Source organism: Tachyglossus aculeatus, chromosome 18, assembly GCF_015852505.1.
Source record: "Tachyglossus aculeatus isolate mTacAcu1 chromosome 18, mTacAcu1.pri, whole genome shotgun sequence".
Classification (NCBI taxonomy): domain Eukaryota; kingdom Metazoa; phylum Chordata; class Mammalia; order Monotremata; family Tachyglossidae; genus Tachyglossus; species Tachyglossus aculeatus.
In genome coordinates, this window is record NC_052083.1 from 34,957,561 (window position 1) to 34,975,804 (window position 18,244).

Genomic DNA, 18,244 nt, shown 5'->3' on the forward strand with positions numbered 1-18,244 from the left:
TCCCCAGCGCTGAAGCCGCCCAGCCCTCCGCTCCCGATAGCCTTTCCCCTCTGCCCTTCGCCAGGCGGATTCTTTCCCAAGCCGGCGACACCTGGGCCGGGGGGCGGAGGGTTTGAGGGGGGGTGGGAATGGGGAAGGGGGGGGGATGGGAGGAGGAAGGCGGGAACCGGAGCTGGACCAACACGGAGGAGGATGGAGGCTCCTGACAGCCTCCTAGGCTTCATCTCACGTTTGGCCGTCTGAATCTTCTTCTTTAGTATTATTTTTTTTTATTTTTATTTATTTTACGCATTATTTTTTTGCGACCCATCCCTCAGTGACCCATGATCGACCGGCCCATCCCTGATCCGGGCCGAGGGAGGAGATGATGACTGAGTGAACCCAGCCTGGCCACAATAGGTAAGACGATCTAGTTAGTTTGGTGGAGGATGAGAAGCTTTTTGTAAATTGGGGCCAGGCGGTTGGCATTCCTCCCCCCCTGCCTTTTCGCCGTCGCTGCATGCATTTTCCACTCTGCTGAGAAACACGATTCCCAAATCAGCCGAAAGGCGAGGGAGAAGCCAGTTACATAACCGAAGGGAAATCTGTTTCATATGGTTCTCATCAGCCACTGAAAACTAACGGGGAGCTGGGGGGGGGACGGAGGGGGGAAAGAAAGGGGGAGAGGGGAGATTTTTTCATTTTTCAGGCGGGGTGGGGGGGATTGAAGGGAGTACCTGCCCTGTCTGGGAGAGACTGGGAAAACGATTTCGGGAATCATTTCAACAGCCCTTGGAAAACAAAGGTTGAAAACACTAGTTGATAGTGATGTCGGGCGATGTTTTCATAACCCAGTCAGCTCCCCCAAGCCCCCTTCATTGTCTCCTCGCAAAATCCGAATCCTTGCTCTTGCTTGATGGAGACAGACATAAATAAAACGAGCGTGTGTGTGTTTGTGGGAGAAAGAGGGAGAGGGCGCACAGACAGAAAGCTCGAGACGGAAACTCATTAGTCCGTCGGTGTCATAATGAACCAGGGACCCCCGAAAAGGTCCAGGGTCTCCCTAGAAGTCAGAGGGATTTCAAGGGCCGTGCACCCGACAGATCCCCCCGGATCAAATGGGACTTCCCAAGCGTTTTCCTTGGGAAGGAGGGGAGAGGGAGGATTGGTGGGGGGAGACACACATTTCTGTCTCAAGAGCGTGTTGGCGCGTTTTCCGTTGCACTTGCTCCCTCTCGGAGGTGCCGTTGGCTCCAAATGATGCGACGTTAGTTTTACAAGAGATCTCCAAGCTCCCTATTTGAAATCCCGTGGACGGCAGTATCAGTGCCTAGGCATGCCTCTCATTTAATACTGCACGTCGAGAACCGTGTGTGTGTGTGTATGTGTTGTGTTTGGGGTGGGGATTCCTCCCCCATCACCACGGTCCGGGAAGGGGGAAAGGAAATGGGAGAGGGGGATGGAGGTGCAGGTGTGCATCATAGTTTTTGGAAGAACCAAAATAATAATAATAATGGTATTTGTTAAGCGCTTACTATGTGCCAAGCACTATTCTAAGCGCTAGGGTTGATACAGGGTAATGAGGTTGCCCCACGTGGGCTCACAGTCTTCATCCCCATTTTCCAGATGAGGTAACCGAGGCACAGGGAAGTTAAGTGACTTGCCCAAAGTCACACAGCTGATAAGTGGCAGAGCCGGGATTAGAACCCATGACCTCTGACTCCCAAGCCCCTGCTCTTTCCGCTAAGCCACGCTGCTCCCCAAACCCAAACACCAATTTCAATCCGGAAGCCAATTCCCGGTGGCCTTATGTTCGAAAGCCATCCTCTTGCTTCTCTTTGCAAAAGTCAACGAGAAATCTAGAAAAAGCGTGGGGGCAGTCCCGCAACCAGGTGGGCCAACGGGGCACGCAGTCCCTGTTGGCTTTTCTGTCTCTTTTTCTTCTCCTACTCAACTAGGCGGAGAAGGGTCCCTGGGTCGAGAGAGAAAAAGGGCTGGTTAGAAAGAGGGACGAGCTGATAGCAGGACTGGGTTAATGTAGCGATGCCCATTTTCTCTCGAGCGGGGAGAAAGACAGCGCTCCAGATCACCATGGCGACCTGGAAAAACCCAGCTACAATTACATAGGAAACGCAGGGCAAAACTTTCCTAGCATCAAGAAGAAGAAGAAGGAAAAAAAGGCCCAAAGCAAACAACCAAGCCCAGGAAACGACGCCTTGGTGCCTCTCCTGTATTCCTTACCGGGGCCCCCGCTGCTCCAAGCTGGCCGGGCGGTTTGGGGGGCAGCAGGTGTTGGGGTGCAGAGGGGTCCGGCCTTGGGGGGGTTTGGGGGATGTCCAGGTGCGGGTCTCTGCGGTCAGCACCACGGCCAGGGCCCGGGCGGCCCTTGGTCTCCCCGGCTGAGCTCAGGTCCGGGGGGCGAAGTCTTCCAGGGGCGCCAGCTCCGGAGCTGAGGTCGGGGATAATTCCCGGGGTGACAGGGGATGGAGGGTGGTGCTGGCAGATCACTTCCCGCACGGGAAGCAGGGCTGGAAAAGCAAAGACAATGAAACGGCCAGAGCTGGGGAGAAACCGGTCTGGTCCTCAGGAAAACACACACGCCTGAAGTGGGAGTTGGGAGAGTAGGATGCTCCAGGCCTCGAACCGTCTCCGGTTGCACCCATCGGGCCTCGGCCTCCCGCAGGCCGGCTGGTCGACCGCTCCAACTTGGGCGAGGGGTGCAGGTGGCAGCGGGGCACTGCTGCGGCAACCTGGGTGGCTGGTGACCCTTGCCAGCCGAGCCCTGGACCGGAGCAGAGACAGGCAGGGACTGGCCCAGGGACCGACCGCTCATCCACCAGCCGACGACCAACTGAGCCTAGACCTGTAGAGGTAGGGCAGTTGGCATCTTGCTGGGAGAAACGGGCACAGCTGTCGGCCAGTGGAAACTGGGCGAGCTCGGGCGATTTTCCTGAGGCTCAGGGGCGGCAGTGGACTGAAGACGAGCGGGCGCAATCGTTAGCTTCCCTCCTCTCACCTAACAAACCGAAGGACACCAGGGCAGAAGGGAACGGTGACCTAAAATCCCAGTTCCGTATCAACAAGCCAAAGGACGCAGAGGTAAGTTTCTCCCACTCCCTCCAAATTTGAAGGTGTCTCTCCCACTGAGGCAACCGAAAAGAAACTAGGGAGAGGTTAACCATGGAGCCGGAGGCCGACCCCAATACAAACCCCTTTTTGGAGAAGCTCTGAGATGTGGCCTAGTGAGGTTCGAATGCCTTGAAAGCTGAAGCTTTGCAGAACGGACTGGGAAACCACTGAGGTGCTTAAGGGCAGCTATTTTTTAGGAACCTCGGCTTATTGCTGCTGGAGCTGGCGTGGGCTTGTTATTTCCTCTAGGCGAAATGGTTTCATTAGGAGTTTTCTAGCTTTATTTCCCAACCGTCTGTGTTCGCTATTACCTTTCGGATCATCATGTTTGGAGAATTCTGATATGGCTAAGCCCCGGGAATTGGGGTGGATCAGGAGGTTCGCATAGCGGAGTCTTTCTGAGCATTTGCTAGGGGAGGCAAAAGGGCCGTTATAAAGCAGAAATCCAGGCCTGAGAAGTAGCCCACTCTGTCTTGCCTCTCTGTCCCTGAAAGATGTGGAAATTTGCCTGTTTGGTCCAATCTGTTCAGAATGGGATCTGGGGGGCATTGGGGTGTGCTGTGAAGTACAGATTGGGCATTATGAAAGAAGGAATACCTTGGAGTAACCAGTCCTAGCCCTTTGTCCAGGCTCATCTTCCTGAGAGAATTGGAATTTAATTACCAATTAAATTATGAGGAACTTTAGATCACTAGGTTAAACCCAACCATGCCCTTTCGGGTTCTAAAAATACAATGACTTCTCAAGAGAAAAAAACAAAACATGCAAATGATCCAGTTTTAGAAAATGTCTTCATCAATACCAGTCAATCAGATCTTGTATTAGGTGTGGGGCTTGTGCACTTAATATAGACTCGCTAGATTCTGGACTTCTTACCTACGCAAAATCTCTGAATGGCTCATGTGAATGTCTGGTTATGCCATGGGATTGTTGTTGATGTTCACTTTACAAACGAACAGTATTTCCGATTAGAAAATAAACCATAGGACGGTTACTACTGAGGCACAGCCTGGGGTAAAGTATTCGTTCTCTGGAATGTGGGATGCAACAGGGAGATGCACTAACTCTTCCAAACCCTTCAACTTCCATTTTGGCAACCAACCAATTAATGGAATTTCTAGAGCACCTATTGCGGGCAAAAGCACTGTACTAAACCCTCGGGAGAGTGCAGCAGAAGCAAGATGGATGGTCCCTGGCCTCAATGAAGTGTCAGTCTAATGAAGGAAATGGATTTAAATTATTTACAAATAGTGGGAGCAGGAGAACGAGGATGTAACAGGCAATAGTATGACTAAGGATGAAACAGCAGAGTAAATCATTAAATACGCCTAGAGGAATTAAAGTGCTACGGATGGGTGTTAGGTTGATGAGGATATGGATACGGGGATATGGGGAATATGGGGAATGTTTGTTCCAGGACACTAAATTGAACGCTGAGATCACCTGCCCCAATCTGCCTGAAACCCAAGCAAGGAGAAGCTTCCTCATTTGAACAGTCTGAGCCGAGATGCACTCCCCAGCCTTTTTCTTTTTGTATGGCATTTGTTAAGCGCTTACTATGTGTCAAGAACTGTTCTAAGCACAGGGGTAGATACAAGTTAACCAATTTGCTACCCCTTTCTTAATAGACTTTAACAATAGACTTTTCTTAACAGAATTGGAAATGTTGCACTTGCCTCTTATGCAGTCCCCTTTATGTCTCTGTTATCCTCTCTACTTCATCGACAGGGGTTAGCAAGGCAAAAGAGGCCCTGCCTTCAGTCAGAAACTAGAACCCGTCAATCCTGTTCACTTGTTAGCAGCTAGAGAACATTTCCTTCCCAAAATGTCCAGTTCATGGATGGACTGGTAGCCGAGAATCATAGCTCATCTTCGGCTTTCCCCCGAGATGACCAGGCTCCCAGATTGTAGTCCACAACAATTAAACCATTTGTGGACTGGGGGAGGCGAGAGCATCACGGTCCTGGGAAGAGTGTTGCCTTTCAAAAGGATATTCTCAATGCTGACCATCTCTAAAATGTGTTCTTTCGCACATTTGGAATTTTTCAAACTTTAAAATGCATAGGCATGGCAGTAATAGATGTTCCATTTAAAAGGAGCCAAAGACTAGGCTTCATGGGTTGATTAGGAGCTGAACCTCCTGGCATTCTCCCATCCAATCTTCCCTCACTGACATCAGAGAGTGCCCTGGGGATGGAAGATTTGCTCTGACATTACAAAAAAAATATGAAATTAAATACAAATACCTGGGCTGTATCCTGCAGGCAAGAGGCATAGCCTTGGTGTGTCACTTCAGTTGAAAGCTGAACTTTAAAGGTTGACTTTTAGTAACATAACCAGGTACACATGGAAGGGAGTGATGCTCCTAGCAGCAGTTACTGCCCAGAGGTATTCTGGCCCATTTTTTTCTCCAGGGACAAATGTTTACCAGTGCACATTCTTTACGCTATTTTATAACATTAACTCCTAAAATTGAGTGGTAATTAAAGATTGTATTGAGTTCTGACTCAGAGCCAAGCAATGTGCTAAGTGGTGGGATGGATCCAAAATAATCAGACAGAGACCCTCTCCCACATGGAACTCACCATCTAAGATGGAGGGAGGGCAGGAATCTTATTCCCCTTGTACAGATAAGGAAACAGAGGTCCAGAGAGGTTAGATGACTTGCCCAAGGTCTCACTGCAGGCTACTGGCATATCTAAGACTAGAACCCAAATATTCTGGTGCTCTGATCCACACTCTAATAGGCTCTTACTCGTTGTAATACAGTAGAAAATAATAATAATAACAATTGTTATTATTGTTGTATTTGTCAAGCACTTACTATGTGCCAAGCACTTTATTAAGCACTGGGGTAGGCACAAGATAAGCAGGTCCCATATGAGGCTTACAAACTAAGTTGGAGGGAGAAGGCGTATTGAATGCCTGTTCTGTAGATGAGGGAACTGAGGCACAGAGAAGCTAAGTGACTTGCAAGGTCCAGGTTAAGAAGGAATTTTCAAATTCATGACAAGATTTCCTTGTCCCTACCAGCTGCAGCTTTTAGAGAGACAGAGCACAGAAGGATTCAATACCTTTTAGGGGCTGCTGCAAAACTTGCTTTTTATTTTAAACCACAATTGTCCATGTCTACAATTACGGTATTTATTAAGCTGTGACCCAAGCACCAGTGCAAGTACTGGGATAGATGATGGAAAAAAATCAGATTGAGTACAGTCCCAGTCCCCGACAGGGCCCCAATCTAAAAGGCAGGGAAAGCAAAGTTGTCTCCATTTTACAGGTGAGGCAATTATACCTTGCAACACATGCCTTCCAGTTGAGCTCAGTAAATCCAGCAGCAGACAGTGTTTCCCAAATGAGAGTTCTCAGCATTTACAACACTTCTTGAGTAATTCTGTTAAATCCCATCTCCTCCAACATGTCTTCCATGACCACCAGCCCGCCAAATCTTATCAACTCTAGCTGACTTTGCATTTAGGCATTTATTTGTTCCCCTCCTCAGCACTTGTGTATAAGTCTATATTTATTCATGCTCTACTGCTTGTGAACATTGCTTCCTTTTGCATTAGAGTGTAAGCTCTTTGTGGACAGGAAACATGCCTTGTGCTTCTGTGTACTTCCAAAGTTCTCACAGTACGCCGCACTCAATAAATACCATCACTACCATTACTCAAGACCCAAGGGAACAACACCTTTTCACCACCAACAAAAACCTTCTGCTGTGTGTTACTGAAAGTGGGAAAATGTTACCTTTTGTAAAAAATTAAAGAAACAGGGAGAACTTGAGAGAGAATGGGCCGGGTGGAACAGCTTCTCCTGGGGCTTGGCCTCAATCTTCCATAGAGTTCCTCAAATTCTGATCCCCAAACACTGGGTCCAGGTTGGTGAATCGGATAGGGACTGCATCCTTACAGGAGAAACTGTGCTTGTTGTTCAGGCATGATTATTTGTCCAACAGACATAAATAATAATGATAATTGTGGAATTTGAAAAGTGCTTACAATGTACCAAGCACTGCATTAAGCGCTGGGGTATGTAATAATAATAATAATGTTGGTATTTGTTAAGCGCTTACTATGTGCCAAGCACTGTTCTAAGCGCTGGGGCAGATACAACGTAATCAGGTTGTCCCACGTGGGGCTCATGGTCTTAATCCCCATTTTACAGATGAGGTAACTGAGGCCCAGAGAAGTGAACTGACTTGCCCAAAGTCACACAGCTGACAAGTGGTGGAGCCGGGATTAGAACCCAAGACCTCTGACTCCCAAGCCCGTGCTCTTTCCACTAAGCCACACTGCTTCTCTACACAAGACAATCAGGTTCCTCACAGTCTAAATTGGAGGGAGGAGGATTTAATCAGCGCTTAGAACAGTGCTTCGCACATAGTAAGCGCTTAACAAATACCATCATTATTATTAATCCCCATTTTATAGATGAGGGAATTGAAGAAAAGACAAGTGACTTGGCTAAGGTCATTCAGCAGACAGGTGGTAGAGCCAGGTTTAGAACCTAGTGGACAGAACACGGGTCTGTGAGCCAGAAGGACCTGGGTTCTAATCCAAGCTCTGCCACCAGTCTGTTGTGTGACTTTGGGCAAGTCACTTAACTTCTCTATGCCCCAGTTAACTCATCTGTAAAATGGGGATTAAGACTGTGAGCCCGATGTGGGACAGGGACTGTGTCCAACCCAATTACCTTGATGCTTAGAACAGTGTCAGGCAATTTAACAAATACCACAATTATTATTATGATTACTATAACCCAAGTCCTCTGATTACCAGGTCCGTGCTTTTTCCACTAAGACATGCAGCATCTCTTATCAGGAGGACTCTTGAGTGGCCTGATTTGTATCTCCTGAATGTGAGGCAACTGAAAGTTTTTCACTGATAAGCATCGAAGGCGGTATTACTTCAGGGCCTATTCTAAAAGTGATCACTCAAATAAAATCAAGCTTTCTCCTTTGCTTTTGCACTGCTTGAATCCAGTTCTAATTTTAAATCATCAAACGTGCATTGACTGATGCTTAAGGGCTTTCCTTCCATGCCCCCATCTCTCTGCTTGCGTTTTTCTGCTTGCTCCATGCCCCCATCTCTCTGCTTGCTGCTCTTCACCACCTGCACCCTAATCTCTGGGCTCATCTGAGACCAACAATCCTGCAATCTCCCACCAAGCCTCAGGCTAGGCAGGGGCTGGGAAACAGAAAAAACAAGAGTCCACCTTGAATGGAACAACATAGCCCGTTGGGGTTGGTTGGAGGATGTGTACAGGTGGAGGAACTGGAAGCTTGGTTTCTCTTGAAGAAAGGGCATGTTTTCTGATGACTAAATACCAGATTAGGGCTGGCTCTATACCAGCAAATTATCCAGATAATTTAGATTTTGGGGAATCTCACATAGCCAGAAAACACCAATCAATTGATCGATGGCATTGATTGAGCACTTACTGTACACAGAGCACTGAAATCAGCACTTGGGAGAGAACAAGACAATCAGTTTGGTAGACATGATCCCTGCCCTCAAGGATCTTGCAATCTAGTCAGGGAGACAGACATTTAAATAAACTACAGAGGGGGGAATTGATGGAGGATATGTACATTTAAGGGATACAGATTGCCCCGAAGACCTTACCACGAGAAATAACTGGTTAATGGAAGGTAACATGGATATCTAAGGCCTGAATTACTGCAATGACTTTTGACTGTTCAACTTCAGAGTTGAATCTCTTGGTAACTGCTGCTGGCTTGCTTTGACGGTTAAGAAAGGTCTGCATTATCCCTACTGAAAAAAAAAAGTGGGCCATAAAGGAGAGGAATCCTCTTTGGGTTTGCAGCAACTCTTTCATTCGATCTGCATAGTGCTTTGTACAAACTGCTTTGCCATTTTGATGACAAAATTGCAAGCCCTTTATTTCCTACCAGTCTGAATGAGTGTCAGTGGGAAAAACAGTCCCTTACACCTTCATATTCTCTCTCCACACACTCTCTCTCTCTAAAACCCACTGGAACAATGAGTTTCATTTCTGATGTCCTCAGAAGAATTCTCTGCAGATTTGTAATGGAGGCATATTCAATTTCTCCCAGTCTCTGGGTCTGCAGGTGTATTATGAGCCCCTGAATTCCTCATGGAAGTATTTTTTTCTTTTTCAGGAGCCTCACAAACAATCTCTATAAACATGTCACCCTGCACAGTTTTTCACCTCTTCCCACTTTCCCATGCCACGAACACAGTGTATGCACATCAGAAGTCACACCGATGACTACAATTCCCTGCTGATGGTGGGGATAGCAGAGTGCTTTCAATTTTAATTCAAGTACTTCCTTGCTCACAGCCTAGTTTCTTTTAAGTTCAGCCTGAGTTCTTTCAGGGCTCTACTAATTAATCAGGCTACCTTCTGATAATTTTTTTAGCATCTGGAATCTTGATAAAATGCTTCATTATCCACATGCATAATTATTTTAATTATCCTAGGCATGAGGAGGGAGGTGCCCTGCTTTCTTCAGGCACACCTATTCAAGTACCCCAGACTTACTTTCCCTTGCCTCAGTTTCCTTATCTGTTAAATTGGGATTAAATATCTATTTTCCTTCCTCTTAAAATGTGAGTCTCATGAGGGATGGGAACTTTGCCCAGTCTGTCTTGTATATAATCCAGCATTTAGGAGAGAGCTTGGCACATACTGCTTAACAAATACTATAAATATTATTATTATTATTATTATTATAGCACATAACAGTAGTGCATACTGGTGCTTTTTCCATTGGTATCTCATCCATTTTTCTGTACACCTAGAAGCTCTCCAGAGAGCAGCAGTGCTACGTAAATTGAATATGGGACATAGCAAATCTTCATGCAGACAAATGGAGAATAATTATGTGATGTTCTCCTGGGACTAAGATACATCCTTATATTAAAACATGAATTGGTAGAATACTTTTCAAAAATTTTTCAGTCACAGAAGTATGATTCTCTGAGAATATGTAGATTTTGCATGCCAAATATGCATAAACTATACAATATGACTTTCGCTGTAAAATGATACTATTGATGGTAAGACATTTTCTGTGGGAAGGGTGAAATTATGACCTGTGCACAAATGAAAATCCACCTAAACTGGGTTCATATAAAAAGTCCTTGGCTACACTGTATTTGCCATCTGCATTGCCTGTTGCCATTGCAAAAATTCCTTGGTGTTCTGAAATCTTCTCCGACCTATCCTCCCAACTGCCACCCGCCAAGCTGGACTGTCTGTTGCAGTTGCCTCCCAAATGTCTCCATCGCTATCACAATTTTGGAGGTTTGCTTCACTGTCTCTGAAGTGTTGGTTCCGTCCCCTATGCTTGTGAATGCTCCTATAGCATCTGCTTGGGTATCCTGCTGTTGCTCCAGTGGCTACCAATCAATCTACGCATCAGGAAGAAACTCCTCACCCTGGGCTTCAAGGCTGTCCATCACCTGGCCCCCTCCTACCTCACCTCCCTTCTCTCCTTCTCCAGCCCAGCCCGCACCCTCCGCTCCTCCGCCGCTAATCTCCTCACCGTACCTCGTTCTCGCCTGTCCCGCCATCGACCCCCGGGCCTGGAATGCCCTCCCTCTGCCCATCCGCCAAGCTAGCTCTCTTCCTCCCTTCAAGGCCCGGGAGCTCACCTCCTCCAGGAGGCCTTCCCAGACTGAGCCCCTTCCTTCCTCTCCCCCTCGTCCCCCTCTCCATCCCCCCCTTCTTACCTCCTTCCCTTCCCCACAGCACCTGTATATATGTATATATGTTTGTACATATTTATTACTCTATTTATTTATTTATTTATTTATTTTACTTGTACATATCTATTCTATTTATTTTATTTCGTTAGTATGTTTGGTTTTGTTCTCTGTCTCCCCCTTTCAGACTGTGAGCCCACTGTTGGGTAGGGACTGTCTCTATATGTTGCCAATTTGTACTTCCCAAGCGCTTAGTACAGTGTTCTGCACATAGTAAGCGCTCAATAAATACGATTGATGATGATGATGATGATGGTCATTCTCCTGTGTCTCACTCTGCAAACCTGGGTTGCAGTGAGCACTGCCCTAATGCTGGGAAGCTTTCCTCACTGGGGGATCCCAACTTATCATCTGATGGCAAATACGGTTCTCAGGTGGTGCTGATGAAACTGCATCAAAAGCTGGATGTGGCCCTTTGAACAACTGTATTCATTAACTGAGCGCTTACTGTGTGCAGGAGCACTGAATTAAGCACTTGGGAGGTAAATTTTAACAGAGTTGGTAGGCACGTTCCCTGCCCAACAAGCTTACAGTCTAGAGGGGCCTTTACATTGGTCCAGGTCTAAAGATGATGGCACACTATCACAGCTCCGTAGGCTTTTGGTTGGGTTCAAAGCCTGCTGCCTTATTGTTGCTAAATACTGCCAGTCCCAAAAGACCCACTCACCTCCCTGATACCACTTCCTACTTCTCTGCTGTACAGTGTTGGACAGTGCACTGCTCAGGTAATGGAAATCAAGGGCAGCACTGATTTTTGTGTTGTCCACAGAAGTGTTTGGGCTTGTAAGTAGCACTGCTGAGGCACCATGGTGTCACTACTGCTTCTTTAGTAATCAACAGCCAATATCTTGGGGCTTTGTATTGTAGGAACCGATAGGAGGTGGCGAATAGTCAGCAGGACAGGCACTTGGTCTGGATTTCTAACACTGGAGGTGGGCTTGGGACGTGAAGCCCAAGCCTTCTCTTCCCCGTATGAGCCTCGTGCACCCTGACAATTGCGGTTGATACCCCGACAGTCTGCGTTGAGAGGTGAAGTCCACGCAAGCCCTCACCTCCCTGAACAAAATGCATGCAAAGGAGCAACAATAACTGTTACCCTGGAAGTCTAAGTTGGGCTGTGTAGTCCACGCCCTCACCTCCCTGCATGATTCGTACGCACACCGTGAAAAACGGTTGGCACTCGGACAAATACTACCCAAACTATTGGTATTAAAGTGACCCACTAAAAGCTGGAAAGACTGGCCACAAGTGTTGGGGTTGCCCAAGACCTTTTACATCAACCCTGCTTCCTGTATATATGTATATATGTTTGTACATATTTATTACTCTGTTTATTTATGTATTTATTATACTTGTACATATCTCTTCTATTTATTTTATTTTGTTAGTATGTTTGGTTTTGTTCTCCGTCTCCCCCTTTTAGACTGTGAGCCCACTGTTGGGTAGGGACTGTCTCTATATGTTGCCAACTTGTACTTCCCAAGCGCTTAGTACAGTGCTCTGCACACAGTAAGCACTCAATAAATACGATTGATTGATTGATTGATTGATTGATTAAAGCCCTGGAAGGACAGGAGGTTGCAGGTGGTTGGAATGAGGGTTACCTTACCAATTAAGGAAGTCTGCAGGGAGGTGTTTGCACAGCACACACATTTGTACATTTGTGTGTGTGTGTGTGTGTGTATTAATATGTAACAACTGTAACAATATTTGGGTCTTCCCAATGAGCTAGGTTCTAAATAGTCCTCTATAGAAAGAGGCCGAGAAAGAGAGAGAGTGTGTGTGTGTGTGTGTGTGTGTATACACGTGCACATGCTTAGAACCACAGCAAACGCGTGGATACCCAAGAGCAGATGAAACGTAACATAGTATTCCTCTTCCCCCAACCAACACATGCTCTGGCGGTTTGGAGCTCTGCGCAAACTGCTTCAGGGCTGTTTCCTTCTCCTCCTCCTCCACCCACCCCCAAGCTGTCAGGCACACTTAGGCAGCCCTACACTCACTCACCTGTCTCCAAGGAACTAGGCCACGTCTTCACTCCCGTACCTTTCCCCTCTGCCCTCAGCATCCACCAGCTATTCTTAGGTGCCGGCTTCAAGAAGCTTGGATCGCTCCAGGAGGCGGGCTGATTTTAGCAGATAACAGTCAAACAATTGCGTTTATTGAGCATTTACTATGTGCACAGCACTATACTCAGTGGTTGGGAGAGTACAACGTAACTGAGTTGGAAGACCTGTTCCCTGCTCACAACGAGCTTAATAATAATTGTGGTACTTGTTCAGCACTTACTATGTGGCAAGCACTCGACTAAGCACTGGGGTTGGTGCAAGTTAATCAGGTTCCACTTGGGGTTCACAGTCTAAGTAGGAGGGAGGACAGGTTTGAATCCTCATTTTGCAGGTGATGGAGCTGAAGCACAGGGGAGTTAAGTGACTTTCCCAAGGTCACACAGCAGGCAATTGGTGGATCTGGGACTGGAACCCAGGCCCTCTGTCTCCCAGGCCTGTATTCTTTCCACTAGGCCAGGCTGCTTCATTTCATTTGGTGGCAAGTTATGGTGGCTTAAAGCTGGCCTATTTTCCTGGGAGCCAGGTGAATGAGTATGTGTGTCTGGGGAGAGGGGGAGGGAAGGGAGCCGTATGTGTGTGTGTATTTGTGATTATTCACCATTTCAACTCTCCATGCCTCAGCTCCTTCTATTAGAACAACTGAGAGTGCCCCGCACAAACATAACGCATGAGGCTGCGTGTGTATCCTTCACATTAAGGATGCTGCTTCTGACATTTCTGGGGCTGATCTCATACATATGGGCGGCTATTAACTGACTGATTGATTTGGTTTAGTACCTTTCCTCAGAGAAGTTCATGGATTCTCGTGTGATATATCACCCTCTCCATTAACCAAATACATTCCCGTACAAAGGCAGGGGTCAAATTTTTCAGCAGTCACAATCAACTTTGCTCGGTTGGAAGCTGCAAAAATAATGGGGCAGCAGGGAGAGATTTAGATGACTTTTCCCTACATCCACCTCCCCCACTGCCATACCATCATCAGAGCTGTTCCCAGAGCACTGGGCTCCCTATGGTCCTTTGGGGTTGGGAGCCAGAAAACCAATCAGCTCTTTCTAACATCTTGAAATTGGCCCCCACTTAGTGCTACAGAGGTGGTAAAGTTCCTTCCTTCAGATGAAGTGCCAGGCAATGTTAGCACTTTCTACAGAGCCCTGCAGACTGTGTATGGTTTCACAGGGGAGACCGAACTGGAGTTCACGAGTTCGTTAGGGGCCCAAGGAGAAGGTTGGCCTCCACCCTCCCTCTGTGACCTGGTCACCCCCCAGAGAAGAGGAAAGGGACCAAACTGCTAAGATTCTTCATGGGCACACAGGTCCAGATTTACCCAGATTAGTCCATGAGCACATCCCCAGTTCTCCATTCCCCTGCCCCTACCTAGGGGAGGTCCAGGAACCCATTCCCTTCCCTGGAGGAAAAATGGTGGCCAACCAACATTCCATGGGCTTGAATTTGACCCCTTAATGTTCCAAATGGGAAAATTCCTATTGACCAAGTTCCCTAAGATCTCCATATTATTGGCATCTGGCAGAAGACAGGAAGGACAGAGCGTTAGACATTTCTAAGAATTACCTGGGGAAAGGCTGGAAATTTATAGCTCCACGAGCTGGGGATCCTGTGGTACCAACTAGAAATTTATTTGCTCCAACTTTGTATGAAGTTGATGGCCACCCAGACCCAAGGCCTTGACAAGGTGTGCACCTTTAAGAGGTAGGCCAAAATCCAAATTCACAGTCACAGGATTAGTATTCCAGAAAGAAGCTCGCCCATCAAATCCACCTGCGTTTCATTTCCCAAACAATCTGGGCTCTTGGCCTAAGAACGTAATAAAACACGGCCACCGGAATTGACCTGAGAGTTGTCCCTAAGGTTCGGAGCAAAAGAGAATCCCCGTGGTGGCACCAGCTGTGGGACCCCAACATGAGTGGAAATGGGTTTGGGTTCGAAGGGAAGAGCCAAAAGGTGCGATTTTTATAGACCCACAGACTCTTTCTGGCAGAAACCGAACTGCGTGAGAACTGTTCATTTATAATCTAAGGTTAAGTGTTTCTTATTAGCCATAACTGCTTAAGTGAGGGGATAAAGGTGATTTATCGCCAAAAGGATATGTGAGCACTTTGCTAGGGGTAATTTTCTTCTTGTCTTGACAAGCACTGGCCCAGAACTGCTCCCACCCCACCACCACTGCCTCGACGAAGATGAATTCACCTTTTAACGAAGATTCATTGTCCACAGGCTCTATTATCTTTGTGGCCAGGGAATTGGCACCCCTCTCTGCTGGGCAATATGCCAGAATCTCCCTGGCACAATGGCCTCCAGAGGCCTGGATTCGGGCCTGGCCCGGAAACGCCTTCCAAAGGATTCCCTTAAACTTCTCATTTGGTGGGTGCAACATCATCAAAGGTATTTACTGAGTACCTAGTGCAGGACATAGTAATGGTATTCACTAAGCAACTACTGAGTGTAATGCACCGAGTGCCTGAGAAAGTATGACAGAAACACAAGACATGGAGGTGAAAGCTGCAGTCCCCACCCTTGAGGAGCTTACAGTCTAACAGGGGAGACAGGAAGACATAAGTTGCCAACCACGAGGAGATAATAGAGTAAGAGCCTAGATAGAAAGGCTAAAAACAGAATGTAGGTTTCTCTTGGCTCCCCAGCAAGGAAAACTCACTTAAAAACTGTCCAAGGAAAACACACACATGCCCCAGGGCTTAGAAATGGGAACTGACAGAGGGAGGAGGGGGAGATAGTGGCTCACTGCATCTCCAAGAGAAGCTTGCTTTTTTCCCTTAGTCTTGGTTTTTCATCATTCTTCTTCCTTGGTGTCCCTACTCTTAACCCGTTTTACTTTTAGATTCACCTGGGGGGTTGGGGGGGCAGCCAGGAAAAACCCTCTGATAAATCAATTTCCTTCATCTGCCTCTAGAACACATGGCATCTAGCAGATAGAGACCAGACCACCTCTTGCCTGCCAAAGTATCGAGACCTAGTGGAAGGAGAGTCTAGAAACCCAAGTTCCAGTCCCAGCTCTGCCACCGGCCTGCTGTGGGACTGAGGGCAGATCATTCATTTCTCTGAGCCTCCTTTTCCTCATCTGTAAAATGGGGATAAGATACCTGCTCTCCCTACCTCTGAGCCTGGGAGCACTTTATGGGGCAGGGATCGGGTCCAATCTGATTATTCCGTATCTAGTCAGTGCTCAGCACAGGGCTTGTTGGTTCCTTGTAAATGCTTAACTAATAACATAAACCTCTCTGGAGTTTTCAAGTTGCCCAGAGTAATGTGTTCCCAGAGAAAATGGCCTAGCAGTTCCCTTAAACTCAACCTGATGACAAGGAGGGCTGTCATTACTCTAGTCCTCTATCTCATCCTCCCCATCCCCCCAAGACAGAGTACTGGGCTTAACAGGCCACTGCTCTGACCCAGATATGGTGCTTCGAATATACTTCAGGCCATGTCATGGAAAGCACTGAGTTTTCAAAAACTGGGAGCACCATTAGCTAGATTTGGTTTTTCCATTTTGAAAAAAGAAGCATTTCTTTTGCTATAGAAAGGTTTTTGGATTCCGTACAAGTCATCCTTCCCTTCTGGATCTTGGGTTGGTCTCTCTGGCAGCCTCAAGCGAAAAACGCTAACGCTAACTTCAAGATCATCGTCATCTATGGTATTTTTTGAGTTCAAAGCACTATACTCAGCACGTGGAAGACTACAACAGAAGAAAGACACTGGACATTGCCCTCTAGGAGCTCACAGTCTACCTTTATTAAGATCCTGGCCATAAAATGGGCAATTTCGGTTGGGCTACAGCCTCGACATTGTGTATTTTTGAAACCCCAGGATTCAGAGCCACTGATTGCCTTTCATCTGTTGCTGACAGCCTCTTCTTCAAGCCTGGTATTCCCTGGTGCTTTCGGTGTGGGTTTATTCTGGTGGAAATCTGTCGGTCTGTTGTAGAGCCGATGGAGCCTAATAGGGGCCTTAATGAGACCGAAAGCCTTCCTTCTGTCAATAAATCTACAGGGTTGCTGAACCTCATTGCAAAGTATATTTTCATCTCGAAGGCCACGTGACTCTCAAGAATTTTGTCTCTAAGGTTTGTTCATAACATCATATCCTTGGGTCAATTCAGAGTTCTTCTCCCAGCCAAGATGGAAGTAGTTACAATCTAAAATGTCAAACTACTCTCCTCATGAAAACAGCCCCACTTTTTGCCCAACTAACAGCCCCCTAGATCGCAGCCTTCATAAGAGCAGGGACAGTGTTTGCTTACTCTAGTGTACTCTCCCAAATGCTTAGTACAATACTCTGACCCAGTCAACTACAGTAAATCATCATCAATTGTATTTATTGAGCGCTTACTATGTGCAGAGCACTGTACTAAGCGCTTGGGAAGTACAAATTGGCAACATATAGAGACAGTCCCTACCCAACAGTGGGCTCACAGTCTAAATACCACTGACTGATTGATTGATTTCTGCCTATCGGAAGGAGGAAGAGAAGAAGATATTCCTGTACTACATATCCAGAACTATCTGGTGAAAAGTGGGTTAATGCCTATTAGATAGCTCTCTTCCTTGCCTAATACATATGCTTTGATTTCAGTTGGCAATTTGAAGATCTTTGAAACTTTGAGGTGTGATTTAAAAATAATCACTATTATTATTATCATTATGGTATCAAGTGCTTACTCTGTGTCAATCACTGTTCCAAGTGCTGGCGATGAAGATGATAGTGGTATGTCGAGAATCTTTGGCTTCTTTTGAAATAGAAGCTACTGCGTAATATTCAATCCAGTGTTAATGAGAAGCCGTGGAAGAACTCCACCGTGTTTTTACACTTTGGCATCAATGTGGGTTCCAAAGTCATCGGCAAAAGTTTCCAGCCCCCAGAGATGATATTGAGCATAGTAAGCACTTAATGAATACGACTGACTGACTGCTCTGTAGCCAGTCTGCTCCCCGTGTTCTAGGCTGCCCAGGCAGTACGTCCTCCTTATCTTTACCGCTGTGTGCCTCTGTTCTTCTCAAGCTATGTTTTGTTGCTATGTGGACCCTGTCCAGAGGCTGCCTATTCAATTGTCTCAACAGTAACTCCCCAATGACCATCTCTGCTATCCCAGTTAGCATTTGTGGGGTGCATCCCAGTTAGCATTTGTGGGGTGCTACGGCACTGGAGAGACAACACCCCATTTAAGAATAAAGGTTCATATTAAGTCCCCTCACCCTTCAAAGACACCCAGCAATGTAGTAAATTATGAATGTAATTTGCTAGGTCTGTTTTTCACTATATGCTGGGCTCTCTGAAATGTGG

The 18,244-nt window shown here is 46.8% G+C and overlaps 1 protein-coding gene across 2 annotated transcripts in view; it reads left to right on the plus strand.

The window, feature by feature from the left end:
* The first annotated feature begins 222 nt into the window (after window positions 1–222).
* KCNJ6 (potassium inwardly rectifying channel subfamily J member 6) overlaps window positions 223–18,244 on the plus strand; it is a 139,698-nt gene continuing 121,676 nt past the window's right edge. Inside the window, exon 1 of one of the 2 annotated variants that reach the window (XM_038760601.1) lies at window positions 223–399. The gene's annotated coding sequence lies outside the window, so the exon portion shown is untranslated. Of the gene's footprint in view, window positions 400–3,017; window positions 3,079–18,244 lie in introns of those variants that run through there. The other variant, XM_038760602.1, reaches the window with a different exon arrangement.